Raw genomic sequence first — 21,291 nt, 5'->3', positions numbered from 1 at the left:
GATGGGACTGTGAACTGGTACAGCCACTTTGGAGGACAGTCTGGCAGTTTCTTACAAAACTAAAAATACTCTTACCACATCATTCAGGAATCACACTCTTTGGTATTTACTCAAAGGAGTTGAAAGCTTGTGTCTACACAAAAACCTGCCCACAGATGTTTATAGCAGCTTTATTCATAATTTGCAAAAGTTGGAAGCACCCAAGATGTCCTTCAGCGGGTGAATGGATAGATAAACTGTGGTGCATCCAGACCATGGGATATTATTCAGCACTAGGAAGAAATGAACTGTCAAGCCATGAAAAGACATGGAGTAACCTTAAATGCATATTATTAAGTGAAAGAAGCCAATCTGAAAAGACTGCATACTGTATGATTCCAACTATATGACATTCTGAAAAAGGCTAAACCATAGAGACAGTGAAAAGGTCATTGGTTGCCAGAGTTGGTGGGGTGGGGAGGATGAACAGGGGGAGCACAGAAGATCTTTCAGGGCAGTGGAACTGTTCTGTGTGATATCATAATGATGAATACATGCCGTTATACATTTGTTCAAAGCCTTTGAATATATAACATCAAGAGTGAACCTTAATGCAAACTAGGGACTTTGGGTGATAAAGATGTGTCAATGTAGATTCATCAATCATAACACATGTACCACTCTGGTGGGGGATGTTGATGGGGGGAGGCTATGCATGTGTTGGGGCAAGGAGTATATGAGAACTCTCTGTGCTTTCTGCTCAATTTTGTTGTGAATCTCAAACTGCTCTAAAAAATAAAGTCTATTTATTTTTTTAAAAAAATGAATGAGAGAATAAACGTTCTGACTTTACAGCCTCAAGATCAAGGTTTGCAATTAGGTCTTCTCCTGCCCCCACTGTCCTCACTGAGGCATCCCACCATCATTCTTATTATCGTGCAGAGAATCTTGAAGAAGTAAGAGAGAAGAACAAAATATGTAAATTATATATAAAAAAAAGAAGTACTTAGTTACTGTGACAGATTGCATTTTCCAAAAATGGCTGCAACAATATTTTCAGTTCCACATGCTCTTCCAGAAACTTGCCGCTTCCCCACCAATAGTTGGAGTCTAGGTTCCCTCCGCTTGAACATAAGCAAGCCTTTTGACTGCCTCGACTATGTGAATATGGGTGAAGGGTATGGTGAATGTGATTCTGTGTGACCTTCCAAGACTAGGTCAGAAAAAGTGATACAACTTCTGCCAGGCTCTCACTTTCTTAAAATACTCAACTTGGGACACTGAGCTACCAGGTAAGAAGTGCAAGGCTGCCATGCTGTGGGGAAGCCCAAACTAGTTTATGTGGAGAGATACCATAGAAAACCCCTGAGACCACCTGAAGAGAAAGAGATGCTGGCCAGCCCCCAGCTGCCCCAGCACCCCTCCCCCATTCCTGCTGCAGCTGGAGCTGACTGACCATAAGTGCATGAGAGACCCTGAGCCATAACCACCCAGCTGAGTTGTCCCCTGACCCACAGAGACTATGAGCAATAATAAATGCTGTTGTTTTAAGCCAGTGTTTGGGGAGGATTTTTTCTGCAGCAATAGATAAACTGGACACACTGCTTGGAAAAGCATAACAAGCAAGTCTGGCTTATTCAAGCCCACCTTTCTCAAGCCCCCATGGCTACTTGGGCCTTGAGAATGTTGGGGCTTTTCTGGCAGGAATCCAAACATAACCTCCCCCAAACCACCTGGGAATTTTACTCCTGGCGATACACCAAAACCCCAAGCTCCCACTCCCGTGGTTCACGACCAAAGCACCATGTATTACTCTAGCCTTGGCCCTCAACCTTGCTAGCCCTCTTTAGTTTACAGGGAAACCTTCACTCTTCATCAGGAACCTTGTTTTGTCTCTTTACTTCCAGTAACTATTAGCCACCTCAAGAATCCTTTCTCATTGGCTCTTTCTTGAAAGGTTTCACATTTCCTTCTTTTTCCCATCATTCATCATCACTTTGCTCAAGTCTCAGGATGACAGTACCTCCAATGTCTTCGTTTGTCATTAACATTTGACTGATTATGAAAGTGAACAGCTATCCACACTGATAAGCATATAAAGAGTTGATTCTAGGAAGATAAGGTACACATCATGGTGAAGGAGGAAACTATTCACCACAATGGTAATTCAGGATGTATATTTACACATTTTAAAATAATAACTGTATTTTGGGTAATCTTTTACAATAAAGTGTTCAAGGAGTTCTTCACACAAATCTCCTTGATAAATTCAAGGCATGGCTGCTCTTCTGGGACAGAAACGTCAAAGAGAGAACAAGCCCATATCAGACATAACAGGTCTTGGATGCCCAAAAAGGTGTTCTCCAAAGTTGAGAACAGAAAGTAAGAAAGCATAATTCCAAGGTTACCACAGCAGACAAGTCAGGTCTGACTTCTCAGAAGCAGCTCATAGTGCGGTGGAGAGAGCCTAGAATCTGGAGACAGAAACTGGCGCTTATGTTCCAACTCTGTGACTTACTAGCTGTAAGACTCAAACAAGTAAGATCTCCAAGGCCTAATTTCTTCATCTGTAATATAAGATATTAATAGATCTACTTTAAAAAGTATATAAGAAGAATTGAAAAAAGATGTTCAAACAAAAATTTGTGCACAAATCTTCATCACAACACTGTGTACAATAGCCAATAGGTGGAAATAACCTGAATGTCCATCAATTGATGGATGGATAAATGAAATGTAGTACATCCATAGCATGCAATGTTATCCAGCCATAAAAAGGAAGAGAGTACTGGTATATGCTACAACATGGATGAAACAGGAAAACATGTTAAGGAAGCCAGACACAAAAGGCCACATATTGTATGATTCCATTCATCTAAAGTGACCAGGATAGGTAAATCCCGATGTAGAAAGCAGATCAGTGGTTTCCTGGGCCTGAGAGCAGGGAGGAAAGAGGAGTGACTTATTAATGAGTACTGGCTTTCCTATTGGGATGATGAAAATGATCTGGAACTAGATGATGGTGATGGTTGCACATGACCGTGAATGTTCTAAATACCACTGAATTGTACACTACAAAATGGTGACCATTATGTTGTGTGTGTTTAACACAATAACAAAATTAAGTATGTAAAGCACCTAGCACATGTGTCACCTTCAGTCCCCCCCCCCCGCCTTGTCATTAGACTGAAAGGAAACGAGCAGCAGCCTGGAACAGGTTGTCCCAACCACTCCATCACAAGTGGACATTCCTACTAAAAAGTCAGCAAGGGAAAGGACAATAAATGTCAGAGATTCTGCTTCATTTGCTTTGGATGCAACTGGGGCATGTGTATTTTGCACAATCTCCCCTGGTGATTCCCACATATGCCCCTAGTTAGGAACTTCTTTACAAGGTCAGGCAGCCTCCCACCGACAGGCTCTGGCCGAGAACTCCGCTTCATACTGAGCGTCTTGTTTACACCTGAGTTCACCTACAGTGACGTTCTCTCCACCAAAGACACATAGCTCACAAGACACTCTATTCAGGAACCATCTCAGGAGGACAGACAAGCCCCTTGGTGGCCCAATTAAATGGAGCTGCCTACCTCAAGTGGGTTGAATTGCAATCAAAACTCTATCCTTGGCTTTTATCACCGTGAGAAGCAGCCATTAAAATATAGTTCTAATTATTTTGCAGAATTGTTATGGAATGCCTTGTGTAGTGAATTGAATAGCAGCTCCCCAAAAACGATGTGTTCAAATCCTAACCCTGGTACCTGTGAAGGTGACTTTACTTGGAAATAGGGTCTTTGGAGATGTGATTAATTTAAGGATCTCGAGATGAGATCATCCTGGATTTCAGATGAGCCCTAAATCCAAAGACTGTTTTTCTTACAAGAGAAAGGAGAGGAGTTCTGAATCACAGAGGGGAAGGCCATGTGAAGACACAGGGATACAGAGACACACAGGGAGAAGCCATGTGAAGACAGAGACAGAGACGGAGTGGTGCATCTCCAAGCCCCGGAACTCCAAGGATCGCCTGCAGCCACCAGAAGCCAGGAGAGAGGCGTGGATTCTCCCTCAGACCCTCCAGGAGGAACCAACCATGTTAACACCTTGATTTTAGACTTCCAGCCTTCAGAATTGTGAGCAAAGTTTCCGTTGTTTTAAGCCACAAATTTGCAGAAATTTGTTACAGCAGTCCTAGGAAACTAATACACTTGGTGTCTTATATCACACTTAATATTGGGGTTAGAGAACAGATGTCCTTCTAGAATTCAGCACAAGGAAGCATTGCATCTCTCCAGATAAATGTGCACGCGCCCCTTACTCAGCAAGGACAAAGAGGGTTGTGTCCTGCACGTTTTGCACTTTTTTGGTCAGAAAGCTCAGATGGAGGCTAGGATTCCAGTTCCCTGATGACGTTTCCTGGATTCTTACTATAAACGTCTCCTTACTTTTCTGTTTCTGTTCTCACTTTCATTTTGAATTTTATTTTTAATTAGCTTATTCTGTATATATATATAGTTTTATTGTTATTCACCTAAAATCCCATTTGAAAAGCAATGGCTATAAAATTACAAATAATAGCAGAGAGGCTGACAGAGTGGGCTCAGGAACCACACTTCCTTGGCTAATTCCCAGCCCCACAACTGAGGAGCTACGTGGCTGTAGGGGCACTCCATGCCTCAGTTTCCTCAGCTGTGAAGTGTGTGCCCTATCAGGCTGTTGTGAGGATTAAATGAGTTAATACACACATGCAGAGCACTAAGAACAATGTCTGACGTATAAAAAGTATTCATTCAATGAATGTTAATTACCACTATTATTTGTCTGTGTTACTGCCTTAGTTAAAACTCTCTGCGGTGCTTCATTGCCTGCAGGATGCAGTGCAAGCTCCCTATCACAGCACACGAGGCTTTTCATGCCTGCTTCTTCCTGGGGCTGCAAGCTCGTCTCCCGCCAGGTGTGTCCTGCCTGACCCTCCAGCAGCACTGACCACGTCCACACACTCCGCTGTCTGCTCTGCTGGAGATGCCCTTCCTGGCTCCTACTCACTCTTCCAGGCTCGGCTCCGGGTTACCTTCTCCAGGAACCCAGCCGTGCCTCCCCCCAGCTGTGGGAGATGGTCCTCACCTCGGTTCCCTGGGCCGGCCTTCATCTGCAGCCACCACTTCCACAACCTGTTAGGGTGACTTGTGTCGTGTCTCTCTTGTCCAGGACATGTCTGCATCTCCTGATTTCAATTGTCCCTGTGGGCAGAGAATGAAAGCACTGAAGCCCTTTGAAAGATTGAACTGTTAGGCTGTGATGAGAGAGGGCCCTGTCTGAAGTCTGTATCCTGACTGACCGGATGTCCCTGGAAGGGATAACTAGCACTTGACAATTTAAAGCTCCAGAAGCTTCCGCAAACCCATCCGGTCTGCTAATGCTTGGGGTAAAAGTTGACTTTTCCACGAAGGCCTTTGACTCTCAGGGCTGGCGTTACTCGGGTGGCTGAACGTCATTCTGGTCATTCTGCGTTTAGCACCACTGACCCCTGCTTTTGAGGGAGTTAAAGAATAACAGCCCCGGGGAGAAAGAGAGTTCCCAGATGGCTTTGTTTAATCAAGTTTGGGAGAACGACATTAAATCCTCTTAGAGGTTTGCCCTCATGCTCTTTTTTTTTTCCAGCTTTACTAAGGTATAACTGACAAAGTTATAAGATTTTTTTTTTTTTTTTTTTTTTTAAAGATTTTATTTTTTCCTTTTTCTCCCCAAAGCCCCCCGGTACATAGTTGTGTATTCTTCGTTGTGGGTTCTTCTAGTTGTGGCATGTGGGACGCTGCCTCAGCGTGGTCTGATGAGCAGTGCCATGTCTGCGCCCAGGATTCGAACCAACGAAACACTGGGCCGCCTGCAGCGGAGCGCGCGAACTTAACCACTCGGCCACGGGGCCAGCCCCAAGTTATAAGATATTTAAAGTGTGCATTGTGGTGATTTGAAATATGTACACACTGTGAAAGGATTGCCACCATCTAGTTAATTAACACATCCATCACCTCACATATTTATCTATTTTTTTGTTTTTTGGTAAGAACACTTAAGTTCTACGCTTTTAGCAAATTTCAATTATACAATACAGTGTTATCAACTGCAGTCCCCATGTTATACATCCTCAGAACTTCATCTTATAGCTGAAAATTTGTACCCTTTTACCAACCTTTCCCCGTTTCCCCTTGCCCCAGCCCCTGGCAATCACTTTTCCATTCTCTGTTTTTATGAGTTTGGCTTTTTTTTAGATTTCACGTATAAGTGATACTGTGCAGTACTTGTCTTTCTCTGTCTGGCTTATCTCACTTAGCATAATGTCCTCAAGGTCCATCCACGTTGTCACAAATGGCAGGATTTCCTTCTTTTTCATGGCTGAATAATATTCCTCATGCTCTTTTTGAGCACCTCAGATCTGGAGCTTGGTGTAATGTATGTGTTGTGAGAGAGAGACAGAGACAGAAACAGAAAGAAAATTGGTCAAACATTGCCATCTGGTATCATGGAAACATCCTCGTTTGAGAATCAGAGGAAAGAAACCTGCATGTGGACCTGGGTATAGCTGGCCCTGTGTCCCACACTCACCCACAGCCCAGCTGTCCAGCTGCTCCCCACAAAGTTCAAGGTCTCCCCTCCCAGAGGCCTCTCTTCCTACCAAGCAGGATGCATGAGCAAGAAGGCCCAGGCCTGGTATGGGAGGGCCTGCACACTTCCCAGGACTGGACCTGAGCCTGCACGGGGGAGAGGGGGTTCCCTGACCACAAGGGACCTCCTGCTTCCCCAGGGCCCTCCCAAGGCTGCACCCTTTGACACCCTCCACCATTCAAGGGAGCTCTTACTGGTCTCTGGTATTCAGATGCAGAAAATGAGGTTTTGCCAGGTGAGTGGAAAGGGATTAGAGGATGACTTCTCCTCAGGACAGGCCTCCGCCGTCAGTCAGTGTGACAACAAAATCGAGCCTGGAGTCAGACAGACCTGGCTTAGAGCCTGGGGTGGGAGGAGGAGGGAAAATGGGAACCTGCTCCATCCACACCAGATTCGAAAGGCCTGTGAATGGGTAGCCAGGGCCAGGCTCCCCTGCCTGGACCCAGCCATGAAGGCTGGCACAGAGCACATTTTCTTGCACACAGAAACCCTTGCGCATCAGCCTCTACTCTATCTCCACGTCCCAACTCCTCCACCTTCCCAGTGGCGGGGTGAGACTTGGTACTCCTTTGAGGTCATCTGGCCCAGTCTCATCTTTCAGCAGGTGGGAAAGTGGGACTCAATGGTGCTCATGGCAAGATCAGACCTGTCTTGAGCCTGAGTTGAGCTGCAAGTGAATACATCCCTGGCTCTGGAGCAGGGCTCAGATCACTTACAGAGAGGCCACAGACAAAAGTCAAGCGCAACCCAGGAGGCAAAGTCAGTTCAAGTGCAGGACAAAAGGTGCCAAGTGGAGCACCCATCAGCCTGAATTATGATCTGGGCTAAGGTTGGACATCAGCAGCAGCAAACAGGTGGCAGTTAGTCAGTTAAGAGATCACTAGTGAGCGCCCAGTAAGTGTCAGGCACCCTTCCAGGTGCTGAGGACAGAGTGGGAGCCTACATTCCCAAATGAGAAGAAAATGCCAGTGATCCAACCCAAGTCTGGAAGGTGCCCTGTGGTGTGGTGAGGAGCTCACACTCTGTCTGGGTTTGACTCCTCTCTGCCCCTTACGCCTGTATGACCTCAGGCAAGCGATGTAGCCCTCTATGCCTCAGTCTGCTCATCTGTAAAATGGGAATGGTAAGAGTAACAGCCTCAGAGGGCTGCTGTGAAGATTAAACCAGTTAGGTAATACACTATGCGTGGTGAGAATTTAGCTATTATCACCCTGGACACGGCTCTTATAAAAATGCTGGGAATGTGCAATGCTTGCACTCCAGAGCATTTTAAAGACACCCAGGGCCTGACAGCTTGTGTTCCATCAGCGGTGACAAATTGTCGCCTGGCCTCAGACAGCTCACTAATTGTTCTCAGCCTCCATTCCATTCCCCAGGCTGGGGATGGCAGAGGAGGGATGATGCCAGATTGCTCAGAAGGCATTGGGAGGCGATATGAGGTCACCTCCAGTGGAGTCAGAGCAGGCGGCTCTGTGTTTGCCATGGAAAGAGATAGAAAGGCAGACTGATCACAGAGGGGGCCCTTGAAGCTTCATCTGGGTAGGAACTTGGGGCTTTCAGAAGTTGTGTGTGCACTTGTGAGCTGCCTGAAGGGTGGCATCTAGAGTTGTTGTGTCAATTTATTGAAAGTTGTACTCAAATTAAATTGAGATTGAAAGGTTAATTACTGAACTCTTATAGTTTTTTAAAATATCTAATTGTTTCATTTTGGTGAAGTTGGGATAAGAGCAAGCAAGGAGAGGATTCAGTGTCCTACAAATAAAACTCAGGAAGACTGTCACTATTTGCTCTGCTTTGCCATGGCCAGGGCACAGTCTGAAATAATATGTGTCCAGACACCAAAAAACTTGCTCTTTGTTGTGTTTAGAATATGTGTACTGTCCAATATGACAGCCACAAGCCACATGTGGCTATTGAGTACTTGAAATGTGGCTAATCCGAGTTAGATGTGCTGTATGTGTACACTCTGGATGTCTAAGACTTAGTATGAAAAAAACATTAAATAGCTCATTAATAACTTTTTGTTGATTACATATCGAAGCACTAATATTTTTGATCTATTGAGCTAAATAAAATAAAATAAGTACACTGTCAAAACTGATTCCACCTCTTTTTATTTTTTTTACATGACTACTGGAAAATCTACTGTAATGTGTGGTTTCATGATATTTCCACTGGACGGTGACTTTTAGATAGAGAATGGTGGTCTTGGGGTCTGCTTTTCCCAGCAGTGCCAGTTGAACAATAATTGATTTCTCTGAACAAGCTCTCTGCTCCTTCCCCCGCTCTTCTCCCTCTGGGATACCTATAACCCTTATGTCCCTTTCCTAATCGAGTTAGATATTTCTGGAAGAATTTCTTTGTTTTTTTACAATGTTGGTTCTTTCTCCTCCTCCACCTGAAGCATTTCTAGATTTCTATATTCCAGGTCACTGACTCTCTCCTCCATAAGGTATGCTCTATTTTTTGTGTTTTCTACACTATTTTTTATCTCATTAATTGTGTTCTTCATATCTAGAATTTCTGTATGGTTTTTTTAGGGCTTCATTATCTTTGGTGAAGTAGTCCTTCTGTTCATTCATTTTATTCCTGAGCTCACTGAACTGTCTTTCTGGGTTTTCCTGGAACTCACTGAGTTTCTTTATGACAGCTATTTTGAATTCTCTGTCATATAGATTTTAATCTGTGACTTCAGGTTTGGTTTCTGGAGAGCTGTCATTTTCTTTCTGCTCTGCAATGCTCCTGTAGCTCTGCATGGTATTTGATGAATTGATCCTCTGCCAAAGCATCTGTGGCAGTAACCACGTTTTCTTACTTGGATACAGCTTTGGTCACTTTGGATCTGGTCACCTGGGCCTTGTGCTCGTCCACTGGGTCTCCACAGGCCTGGATGCTCCTGTCCCATATACCACCTGCACTGCTGTGCCTGGGTTGTCTTGGGGTGCTGGCTGCACTGCTGTCAGGAGTGCTGGGTTCACAGGTGTCACTGTCACTGGCAGAGGCCGGGGGACCCAGAGACTTGTAGACAGCCCCTGCTGCTGGTGGATCTGGTGTTGCGGTTGCTGTCACTGGGGGCTGGGTCATAATTTCTGCTGTGGTTCCTGTTTCTTCTGGTCACAGATTCCAGCTGCTACCACTGTAGGGAGGGCCAGGGGCTGTGTTTTCTGTTCCCACCCCAACTGCTAATAGTTGTGCACATTGAGGTGCTCTGTGTTTGTGCAGGCTGGCTGCAGCTGTTCGATGGGTCATGCTAGCATGGACAGGGTGCCCTTGCATGGGCCAGGATGCTGCATTTGGTGGACAGGTCCATCTGGGCTGCTGTGCTTGGCAGTCAGGGTGACTTTGCACAGGCTGAGCCACCACCACTCAGTGGGGAATGTTCATGCATGCAGGTTACCATGGCAGGCCAGGCTTACCATTCTGAAAGTTTTCGCATGTGGGCCAGGCTATCCTTGCCTCCACTCACAGTTGCACCAATGACTGTGTGAGGATCCATGATCTGGATCACTGCCGCTGAGGAGGGGGAGGAGTCCACTCCCTTAGTTCCACTGTTTTTCCGGGGTCCAGTCCACCACCTTCAGATATATAGCTGCTTGGATCTCTCAGGTGTCCTGTTGTGCTGTGTAGGGAATCCTCCATGGGTTAATGGATGTCCATTTAGTTGTAACTTCAAGGAGAGAGACAAAGGGAATAACTCACTCTGCCATGATGCTGACGTCATACTCTCAGCTAACTTTTTTATTTTTTGAGGAAGATTAGCCCTGAGCTAACATCTGCTGCCAATCCTCCTCTTTTTGCTGAGGATGAGTGGCCCTGAGCTAACATCTGTGCCCATCTTCCTCTACTTTATATGGTGGGACGCTTACCACAGCATGGCTTGCCAAGCGGTGCCATGCCCACACCCAGGATCCGAACCGGTGAACCCTGGGCTGCTGAAGTGGAACATGCGAACTTAACCACTGCACTGCTGGGCCAGCCCCTCAGCTAACTTTTAAGTAGTGTCCATAATTGATTTTTTCTTTCTCAAATAGCAAGAAGATGTTGGGAGGGAGAAAACACTGGACCACGAGACTGCTGATCCAAATGATCATTTCACATTTGTCATAAAGTTGCCGCATGGCCTTGGTAACAGGAATAATAGTAGCAAACACTTCTATAGTGTTTTTTATAGTTTAGGCCCCATTTTAAGCATTTGACACATGTCAGTGTCTTACAACAAGCCTGTCAATGGGAATTTAATAATAGTTAATAATAGCTCCCTTTTCCACGTGAGGACACTGAGGTGTGAAGAGGTTAAGAAACAAGCCCAGAGCTCAGGGTTGGAAGGTGGTGGAGCTAGGATTCAAACTCAAGCCATCTGGCTCCGGAGTCTGTGCTGTGAGCCACTTCATTGCCTCTCAAGTTATTCAGACTAGCTTGCATTCAGTTTCTTTACCTATAAAACAGAGTCAATAATATCTGTTTTGTCTACTTTACAGGATTGTAATGAGGACCAGAAGATGACATGGGTGACCACAGACTGTACAAGTGTAAGGCGGCAGAAGCTTAAGAAAGGAAATTACATTGAAAAAGCTTCCCACTTATAAGGCCATTAAAATCCAGACCCAGTTCGTTCATACAGTGTCTTGTCAAATGCCCCACATGGAATAATGTTTCCCGTAGCTGCGCTCCATAGCATTGTGTAACACGTTACAGTCCTTCACACGACTTATCTTTCATTGCGTGTATGTGTCCATTCCCTTCATTACGCTTCAAGTTTCTTAAAGGCAGACTGTCTTGAAGGTCAATGTTTCTCAGCTGGAGGTAACTTGCCTTCCAGGGGACATTTGGCAACGTCTGGAGACATTTTTGATTGCCACGACTTGGGGGGCTCTACTGGCAACTAGGGGGTAAAGGTCAAGAATGCTGCTAAACATCCTACAAAGCACAGGATAGCCCCCCACAACAAAGGATTATCTGGTCAAAATGTCAGTAGTGCCAAAATCATTATATGAGCCATTGTGCCTCTGACACGCATGAAACAATAGGTACTCAATAAATGATGAAAGATTGATTGAGTGCATGAATAATACATATTATAATCACCAATCTGCCTTGGATATAACTTCTTTGGTTACACTCAACAAACACATATTAAATACCCACTACACGCCAGGCCCATGGTAGGGCTGTGGAGACAGGGGAATGCAAAGGTCTGAAAGACAAAGGCCCCTTGCCTCAAGGATCTGGCTATCTCCCAGGGGGGTCAGAGTCGACAACAAAGAGACTCTCAAATAATGTGGAAATGATGAGTGCTGTAGTCCTCACCAGCCCTGTGCAGGAGCACCTCTCAGGAGCTTTGTAAAAAGACAGATGGCTCAGCCAATCTGGACAGAACTAGTCATTTTTTCTCCATTTTTTATCTTGAAAAATTTCAAACACAGAAAAGGCAGAAAAACAATACAATAGACACTTATTTATATAGGAAATCCCTACGTGCACGACACAGTGAAACTTCAGTGAACAAGTCCTCGCAAGCAAAGCACCTTCTGCTGAATTTAGCCGGGCACAGAGGTGGTCTCCCAGACCCTTCTGTTCCAGGTTGGTGCTGCAGCTGCTGAGGGCAGGCAGGGTGGGCCTCGAGAAAGTGGGGCAGCTATGTCTGAGGGGGCGAGCTCACACAGCCATCCCCAACATTGTCTCATAGGTCTCGGAAAGGTGCATTCCCTTGTCACAGCAGCCCGGGAAGGAGGGATGGGGCCCCATCGCAGGGCCATGGCGGAGAATGCATATCCAGGTCTCATCCCTATGACTACTATATCTTCTTTTGATAATAATACTTTTTCTAATAAAATGATAAAGACGATCACTGGAAGCTCCTGTGATGAAAATTTTATTTTTTAATAAATGTGGAAAGAGCAGGAATGGGCTTTGTTGTGGGAGGGGGAAAAACTTAGAATGTGAGGATATTGTGGGCAGACGGAGTCATTTCTCAGGCCTCTATTGAGTCCTAAATTGACAATACCTCACCAATATCAGGTCCTGGGAGAGTGGACTGACATTGCTGGGTTCTTCATGCTGTGGCCCAACCCTGGAGGCTAGATTAGTTCTAGGAAAACTCTGTCAGGGTGGGCTTCTCACCTCCACCACCCACCCATGTGATCTAGGCTCAGCCACTTCCCCCAGGAAAATCTTTGAAATTCTCTCCAGTTCAGACCCACTGCTTGAATGTGGCCCACAATGGATCTGGCTTGGGCCATCATAGTGCTCCAAGTGGCATTTATTTTCCACAGGGCTTTGTGTCCAGGTGGTAGCCAGGCATTTCCACATTTTACTTGTTTAAAATTAAAGCCTTTCTTGTGAAAACATAAAGAAACTAGATTCTCTAAACTAAGATCAGGTGACGGACAGACCCCTCTATGTACCAGTGGCCAGCTTGTTGGTAGTCATCTTTTCTGAAGCCAAGCCAAGACCTAAGCTCTTTAGGAAGAGAAGGCCCAAATCTAATTAAGCAGGGAGATGAAGTGCCAACTCGCCAACACTGCATCTCCAAGTCCCTTATTTCTCTCTGCAGACATCTGCTACTTTTGGCCTCAACATCACAGTGGTGTCCATCAGTAATAGTGATGAAGTCACTCCTGAGGCTCCAACGTTGGACAGGCTTGTGTTTATTCATTTTGTTTCTCTTCATTACGAATGGGTTTGATTATAATTAGCACACTCCACGGAGTGCTACTGGGTTTCAGAATCTTTATATATCTGCAGTAAAAATATTTCCTTTTCTTACCAAGATACTTGATAAATTGGTGTTTAGTTGAAGTGTATATTCAGCCTCATAACTAAATAGAATTTGCACCCAGAGGACTGGCCAAGTTCTGGACATCTTCTCAGAGTGGGAGCCTGGTCCTGGAGGATGGGGGGTGAGAAATGCCCTGGCCTCTTCCCTTTTTGCTGTTGACTTGGGTGGTTCCGATTTTGGAAAAACACTTCTGAACATGGACTGTTTCTCTCCCAGATCAAGTGGGAAAGCATCGCCAACTTTCAGTGAAGGAGCTTTACCCTAGACTTTTGGCCATGTGCACAGTTAATCAACAGGCCGTGCAAATTAGATGATAATTAATTCCTGGTAGCAAGAACATTTCCATTTAAACTGTTGCTCCAGCTGCATATGCTGTGTGGTAACCAGTTTGCTCTCCGGGGAAGCTCTGGCTCCTTCCGTCGTTTGTGGGTGTTGGACTTGCATAAAGAAGGCAGGTTTCAGAGCCTTGAGAACATCAACCCTTTCACTCAGTCCCACAGCTTATCTTGCCCAAGAATGGAGAAAGGCAATCTGGGATCATATACGCTGGAGCCTCTTCAAGTCTCTGCACCTTCTACCTTATCTAATGCTTTCTCTCCGCACCCGGATTCATCCTACACAGAGTTGCAAGATCAGCCTTCCTAAAGAACAGCTCTAATGACATCACTTACCTGCCAAAAACCTGTTACGGCTTCCTGTTTGAATTACCAAATGATGTCTAAACCCCTCAGTAATGAACTTACTTGAAACTCCATGTGGTAAGAGAGAAATCGCCCACTTTCTTACGTTCATGAAGCTGAAGTCTGTCCCTCTCGCTGTGACTGGAGGTTTCTCCATTCCTGATAGACGGCTCTGCCAGCCTGTGTCCACTTCAGGCTGCTCTTTAAGGCAAGGTGTGGCGCCTTTAAGCCAGGGTTTCATCTTGCCTGCCTGGCAATTACCATTGGCTCCTAGGACAGTCATAATCATCAGTTATGGAAATCTGATCTGACTTGGGTATGAGAAAGGGACTTGATTGATGGCATCTGTTCCTAGTATTTGCCATTCATATGGCAAGGCCAAGAAAAAAAGTGTCTGTGTGTGTATACACACATATAATCACAAACTGTACAGAGCCCTCCCCGTCACAAACGGTCTACCACCAGGGGGCCCGAAGGAGGATATTCGCTGACCCCTAACTGCAAACAGGCCCTGAGGACTCGGGCCTAGAAGCTGGAAGCAGACGATCTCAGGACAGGCTGGGAATGCCCACTTCCAGGCTGGTGAGTTCAAAGGGCCAGGAGGTCAAGAAGAAGCAGAGAATCAAAGCAGGCCCCCTATCAGAGGCTGAAGTCAGGAAAAGCCAGGGACAAAGGAGGAGGTCAGTGCAAGCTGAGCAATTGAGGGAACGGAGGGAACTTTGAGACTGAAGGCAACCATCCCCAGACATCACCCTCTTCAGGTGTCCTGCTGTGGATGCTGGGCTTCCTGGGGGGAGCCCTGCCCCAGGCCAAGTTCTGCAGTGTTGCTGTGCCCTGATCCCCACCCCTGGCCTCGGAGGTCAGCCCATGCCCGCCTCTCCCCAGCTGTTCTGAGGGCACTAAGCACACCCCTGCCTCAGGGCCTTTGCCCTTGCCGTTCCCTCTGCCTGCAATGCCCTTCCACCACAATCCCACGGTTTGCCTCCTAACTTCATTCAGGACTGCTGAACTGTCACCTTCTCAGAGTGGCCCTCCCTGATGCTGCTGGCTGAAACAGCATCTCCTCTGACTCTCCATCCCTTACCTTGCTTTATCATTATGCGTAGCACTTCTGTCTGCCTGACAATATATTAAATTTCTATTCAATTATGTTTTTAGTGTTTTATCTCCCAGCAGAATGTAAGCCAACTATGGGCAGGGACATTTTCTTATTCACCGTGGTATTCCCAGTGCCCAGGACAGCTTCCAGAACATAGGAGAGTCTCAACAGATATTTGTTGTCTGAAGAATGAACTGATTTAACAGATGAGGAAACTGAGGCTCAAAGGGATGGAGTGATTTTCAGAGGTCAGGGAAGCTGCTAACATCCTACAACGCACAGGACACCCCTCCACAATGAAGCCATGACGTCCACAGTGCCTGGTTGAGAAACGCTGGGCTAGAGATGGGTTGGGGGGTTGGGAGTGCAGAGAGCAGGCAGTAGAGCTGGACCCAGAATGGCCGCGCCGTTTGCACATAGGGAGACAGGCAGGAGCTGCTGAGGGAGGCAATGCGAGCCCTGGTTCCACCTCTTCCTGGTGTGTGACCCCTGTAAGTCAGACTGTCAGTCACACCCTCATTTGGGGCTTAGCATCCACCCCTCCAGTTGTGCCAACCAAAAATATCTCCAGATATTGGCAAATGTCCCCTGGGGGACAAAAATTGCCCTGGTTGGCAACTACTGAGAGTTTACCCTCTTCTTCCTCAGAACTTCAGCCCCACTTTGCTACAACCCTTCTGAGATATTGTGATTTATAATAAAAAATATATATCTGGTCTTCCGACCCCTTCCTGGCACAGGGCTCCTAAAACCCTTGGAATTTCCTAAGTGATGAGAACGATAAAGGCATCTTTTGTTATGTCAGTGAGGTGACTTTTGGAAGCACCTAAGAATGGGGTGGTTGCCAGGAGAACAAACCATATGATTAGAGGGTGGGAAATTTTAGTTCTACCCACCCCCAACCCCCCAGCTCTGGGGAGGCGGGAGGGACTGGAGATTGAACCAAGCACCAATGGCCAATTGTTTAATCAATCATGCTATGTAATGAAGCCTCCATAAAACCCACAAGGAAGGGTTCAGAGAGCTTCTGGGTTGGTAAACACAGGGAGATTTGGGGAGAGTGAGGCCCTTGGAGAGGGCATGTAAGCTCTACTCTCTTCCCCAATACTTTGCTCTATCTATGTGTCTCTTCCATCTGGCTGTCCCTGAGTTATATCTTTTGGCGACTGTTGACCTTCAACAAATAGCCAGTAATTTCTCCAGCAAAAGTGGGTTTATTTTGGATCAGCAAACACCTGCAATTAGGAGTCTGCCAACATGGTGAGCCATGTGCAATCCCCCAGCAGCAAAGGGAAGAGAAACTCTTATAGGAAGGAAGAAGTTTGAAGGACTGTTGCAAACAGAGTTTGAGGTGTAGTAGCTTTGCATCTGCTGAGTTGGGACAGTCTCTCATTGGCTGAGCTTCTTACTGGTCGAGAGGAGGAAGTCTTTCTTCCTCTTGGGCTCTGATATCAATGTAGGGCTTGAGAGCGCCCTCTTTTGGTCTCCTAACGCCAATTTAATGAGGTTTCTGTTAATTAATTTTAAATAATAATCAGGTGATCTAGTAAGTAAAATGTTTCTTTGAGTTCTGTGAGCCGCTCTAGGAAATTAATCAAACCCAAGAAGGGCGTCGTTGGAACTTTGGATCTATAGCCAGTTGGTCCGAGTGCAGGGGACAACTTGGACTTGGCGATTGGCGTCTGAAGTAGAGGTGGGGACAGTCTTGTAGGACTGAGCCCTTAACCTGTGTGATTTGGTGCTACCTCCAGGTAGTGAGTGTCAGAACTGAGTGAAGTTTAGGGTACCCAGCTGATGTCCGAGAATTTCTTGGTGGTATGGGGAAAAACCTACACACGTTGGAAGTGGGGTGCATAATCTTACCTTCTTAAAGGCCCCGAGTTCTATGTTGGGGTCAAGAGCGCCCCTTTAACTTGAGCATCTTCTCTCCTGCTGGGTTGTGGCTCTTCATTCACCATCTTCCTGGGTCCCCTGTGCACACTGGTTCCTCTACACTGTGCCCATTTCTTCACACACAGGAGCAAGGGGCATCCTGGGGAATCCATTTCTAAAGCACTTGGCTACCATTGAAGGAGAAATGACCTAACTTAGGGCCAAACAGAAACAGGTAAAATGTCTAGAGATTCTGGATTTCAGTGGCTGCTATACAGGTATGATGATATCAAGCCATTATGCTAGACAGATTTGTAAATAACTCTCCTATAGCTCTGATATTATAGGGAAGCCTTTTGAAATAAGAGGCTGACAAGTCTCTATTAATCACCACAGAACATTTGAATGAAAGCTGGGAGAGGAAAGAAGCACAGAGGGCAGAAAACCAGGTAACTTGATTGGCAGTTCAGACAATAGTCCCTGAGGGCCACTCGAAAGGGCTCAGGACTGCACCATTTAGCATTTAAAGACGTTGCTATCTGTTCATTCAAAGGGAAAAACAAGCTATTTTTTGTTTGGTTTGGCTCTCTTTCTTTCTGGTTTTAAGATTCACCACATCACCCAGGTTGGTGGATTTCACTGAAATATTTTCCCCAAATGACCTACAGTTCCATTTTCTAATATACTGCCACCCACCCACAGCATAGAAGCCGGAGATTGATATTCTGTAATTTTCAGCCGCTAGCTGAAGCTTTCCTGTGCACTTCAGTAACACTGCTGCTTATTACAGGTAAAAATAAAGAAAGCGATAATTATGCTTGTGGAAAACTCAGTTGCAGCTCAAAGCCGATATAATTCTAAATTGCAGAAGGATTAGGAATCCATGGCTGGACTGAGCAAGTACAGGTCAGCAATTTCACGTTAAATTGCTTATTGCAAGGTGGGGCTGGAAGATACTGCAAAGCAAATTCAATTTACTTTGAAAATAATTAGTGAGATGCGAAGGCCTGGAGATGGAAAATTTCTTTGAAATTAATTATTGCTGCTCAAATCTAGCCAGTCTCTTTCAGCAGCAAGGACAGTCTGCAACTAGAGATTTTATCTCTTTGAGTGTTGCTGAAAGGATCTGTTGGTTTCTGACCTAAAATCGGCTTGAGTCTGGTGTTATAGGGGAGAGCTCATGCTGTACAAGGAGCTCAATGAGTCTCAGATGAGCTTCAAAACGCACAGGCAAGAGAAAAGTAGGAAGCAATATCTGAACCGAACAATCACGTCTGATTTAGAGGCCTTAGCCTGGTCTAGTAACCCAGGTGACTGTCACTTCCTTTGTGTGGATGAGGAGAGATGACTGTCTCCTTCACTCATCAGACACAGCACACCCTTAGTCGTTGAAGACGTAAAAATCGAAGGGAGTTGACACATCCCATTTCTAACGTGCAATTCACAGCACCCTTACTTGGGAGCACTCCAGGCGCTGAGGCAGAAGTTGTGAAGTCAATTAAAATCATCAGCAATGACTGTCAAGGAAAGGAGCTGAGAGTCTGAGTCTAGGCACCACCCCCCTCCCCACCGCCCCAGGGCTGGACCTCATGTCCCACAAAGGAGGGACATTTCATTGCTCTGAGGTGTCCTTTGCCCTTTAGGTCTGTTTTTGTTGCCTACACTGAATATGGGAATACCAGGAACAGGTTCTGCCGACTGTACTGCTGATCCTGCATCGCCCGGGCGTCCCATGAGCTGGGGGAGGGTGAGTCTGCACGGTGACCCAACTGGAGGAAGAGGTGAAAACAGCCGGCCATGGCTGCTTTGCCCACAAAACCCCAAACAACCAGAGGGACTGTTGTCGTTGGTCTGTGGTTTTCTACGTCTGTTGGAACAGCCAAAGTGGTCAACACTTGGAGAGCAACGGGAGCCCCGCCCTGTTACTGCTTTTCTGGCTGCAGCTGTGAGTAGAGATGACTCAGGCTGCAGGCAAAGCTCAACCCACAGGATGGGGGGGGAGGGAGGGACAGCAGAAAGAAAATGGATCTATTGGCAGATTTTCTTTTCTTAATGAATTGAAGCTCAAATACGTACATTTGGCCCAAGGTGGCACCAGCCCGTACTCCCTGGTATGAGCATTAAGAAAAAGCAGCTTTGGGCCGGCCCGGTGTCCGAGCAGTTAAGTCGTATCTCCCCAGGATTCACCAGTTCTGATCTCAGGTGTGGACCTACACACCGCCTGTCAAGCCATGCTGTGGCAGGTGTCCACATATAAAATAGAGGAAGATGGGCACAGATCTTAGCTCAGGGCTGGTCTTCCTCAGCAAAAAAAAAAAAAAAAAAAAGAGGAGGATTGGCAGCGGATGTTAGCTCAGGGCTAATCTTCCTCAAAAAAATAAGAAAGAAAAGGCAGCTTTTTCTGCAGGCAACAGCTTGGTGAGCAGATTGCAGGCTGAATTTCAGGGTGCAGCCACTAAACCAACATGCACACACTCCATGACCATCTATAACAGTCATATTCCAGCAGGAAATAGATGGCACATTCAAATTAGGATAATTCAAGGAGAACTTAATAAAGGGACATTGACTAGTGTATGGGCAGGGTGCAAGAAGGAATCACAAGGGATAGCACAGAACTCTTAGGCTGAAGGGTTGAGGGTCAGAGCATCGCTGGAACCTGGAAAGAGAGGACGGGGTGGAGAGGGTCGTCTGACAGGTGCTCTGACCTCTGAAGAGCAGCCAGCCGGAAGCAATCTCACAAGGAGGAAGTTGAAGGAATAAATACCCCATCCTCACCCTACTCCATCCCTCCAACCTCCTTCTGACTCCTTATTGGCTGAACTCACCTGGAAAGCCAGAGGTGAAGGAGCCCATTGATGCGGCCCTGCAGGTCAGCCTCCTGGGCAGAGAAGCAGGTAGAGGATGGAGGTGGATCTGGGGGCACACATGGGAGGTATTTGCCAGCCAAGCAGGGACACCCCAATTGTTTACTCGTCTTTCAAACATATCAGATCATCTCCTGGACACTGCGCCAGGTTCTGGGGACACATCCATTACGGATCCCTAACCTCAAGCAGCTTTTTCCAGTAGGGAAGATGGGTTTGTTCTTTTTGTTTATTTGTTGCCTGTGAACCAGAAATCTTTTTCAAAGAATGGATTTAACAATCTTGGGAAATTGAAATTCTTTTCTCTTTCTTCCAGCCATGTGGCTTAAGCTTCCACTTTAGGTGACTAGAGGGGGCTGACGTTATCTCGACAGCTTCCATTTTATGAGTTTATCTGCTTTATGAAATATGAATCAGAAAAATATTAAAGTTTGCAAATGCAGCCACAGACCCAGAGGGACAAGGAGATGAGACAATTTTTGATATGTTTTTAAAAACATAAAAAGCATATCTGACAACAGAGGGGGAAAAAAGCAAGGCGAGGTTATTTTCCTCTTTCAACGTAAGCAGGATGCTATATGTTTGTTTTCCATGGACAGGGCTGATTCACCAACGATTTAAGGATTACTAATGAGTGTTTTCGCTTCTGGTTTACAAATGGAATATATTAAGAAATTGCTCAGCCACTCTGTGTGGCTTTTAATTGAAACCTACCCGTCCGTATGGAAGAGCAGAATTTGTTTTTCACTGAGCACCGGGGCTGCTTGACCTTTACAGCTTCGGAGGGCCTGAGATGTGGGCGACACATTTCCTCTCTTCACATGAACGACCCATGCAATCTGTTTAAATAGAGCAACCAAATTGTCTGATTTTTCTCAGAATTCAGAACTCATTGCCTTAGAATTATCTCCTCCCTCACTCCCCCCGCCCATTTCTCCCATCCCACCTTCTAACACCTTTTAAGTAGAGAAAAATGCAGTAGGAGATGACACATTTATTAGCCCAACTTCTACTCTCAATTTTAAAATATGAAGCAAACCATAGACTGGAACGAATTATCAGCCCAAATGGGACAGGCAAAGAGTTAATATCTGCTCATATTCAAATGCCAGTAAAAGTCAATAAAAATCCGACACTGGCAAGTAAATGGGCAAGGAAGATAACCAGACAATGCATTCAGAAACCACAGCTACTGAACAGACTGGGGGAACTTTCAACCCCATTTACTCACTCATTCGTTAAATAAACATTTATTGAGCACCCACTGTGTGCCAGGTACTACACAAGACCCTGGGAACCTATTGGTGAATAAAACACAGACTTCATCCTCAAGGGGTTCCTATTTTAGCAAGACAGACC

Source organism: Equus caballus, chromosome 19 (assembly GCF_041296265.1).
Source record: "Equus caballus isolate H_3958 breed thoroughbred chromosome 19, TB-T2T, whole genome shotgun sequence".
Lineage (NCBI taxonomy): Eukaryota > Metazoa > Chordata > Mammalia > Perissodactyla > Equidae > Equus > Equus caballus.
This window is presented reverse-complemented; position numbering follows the sequence as displayed.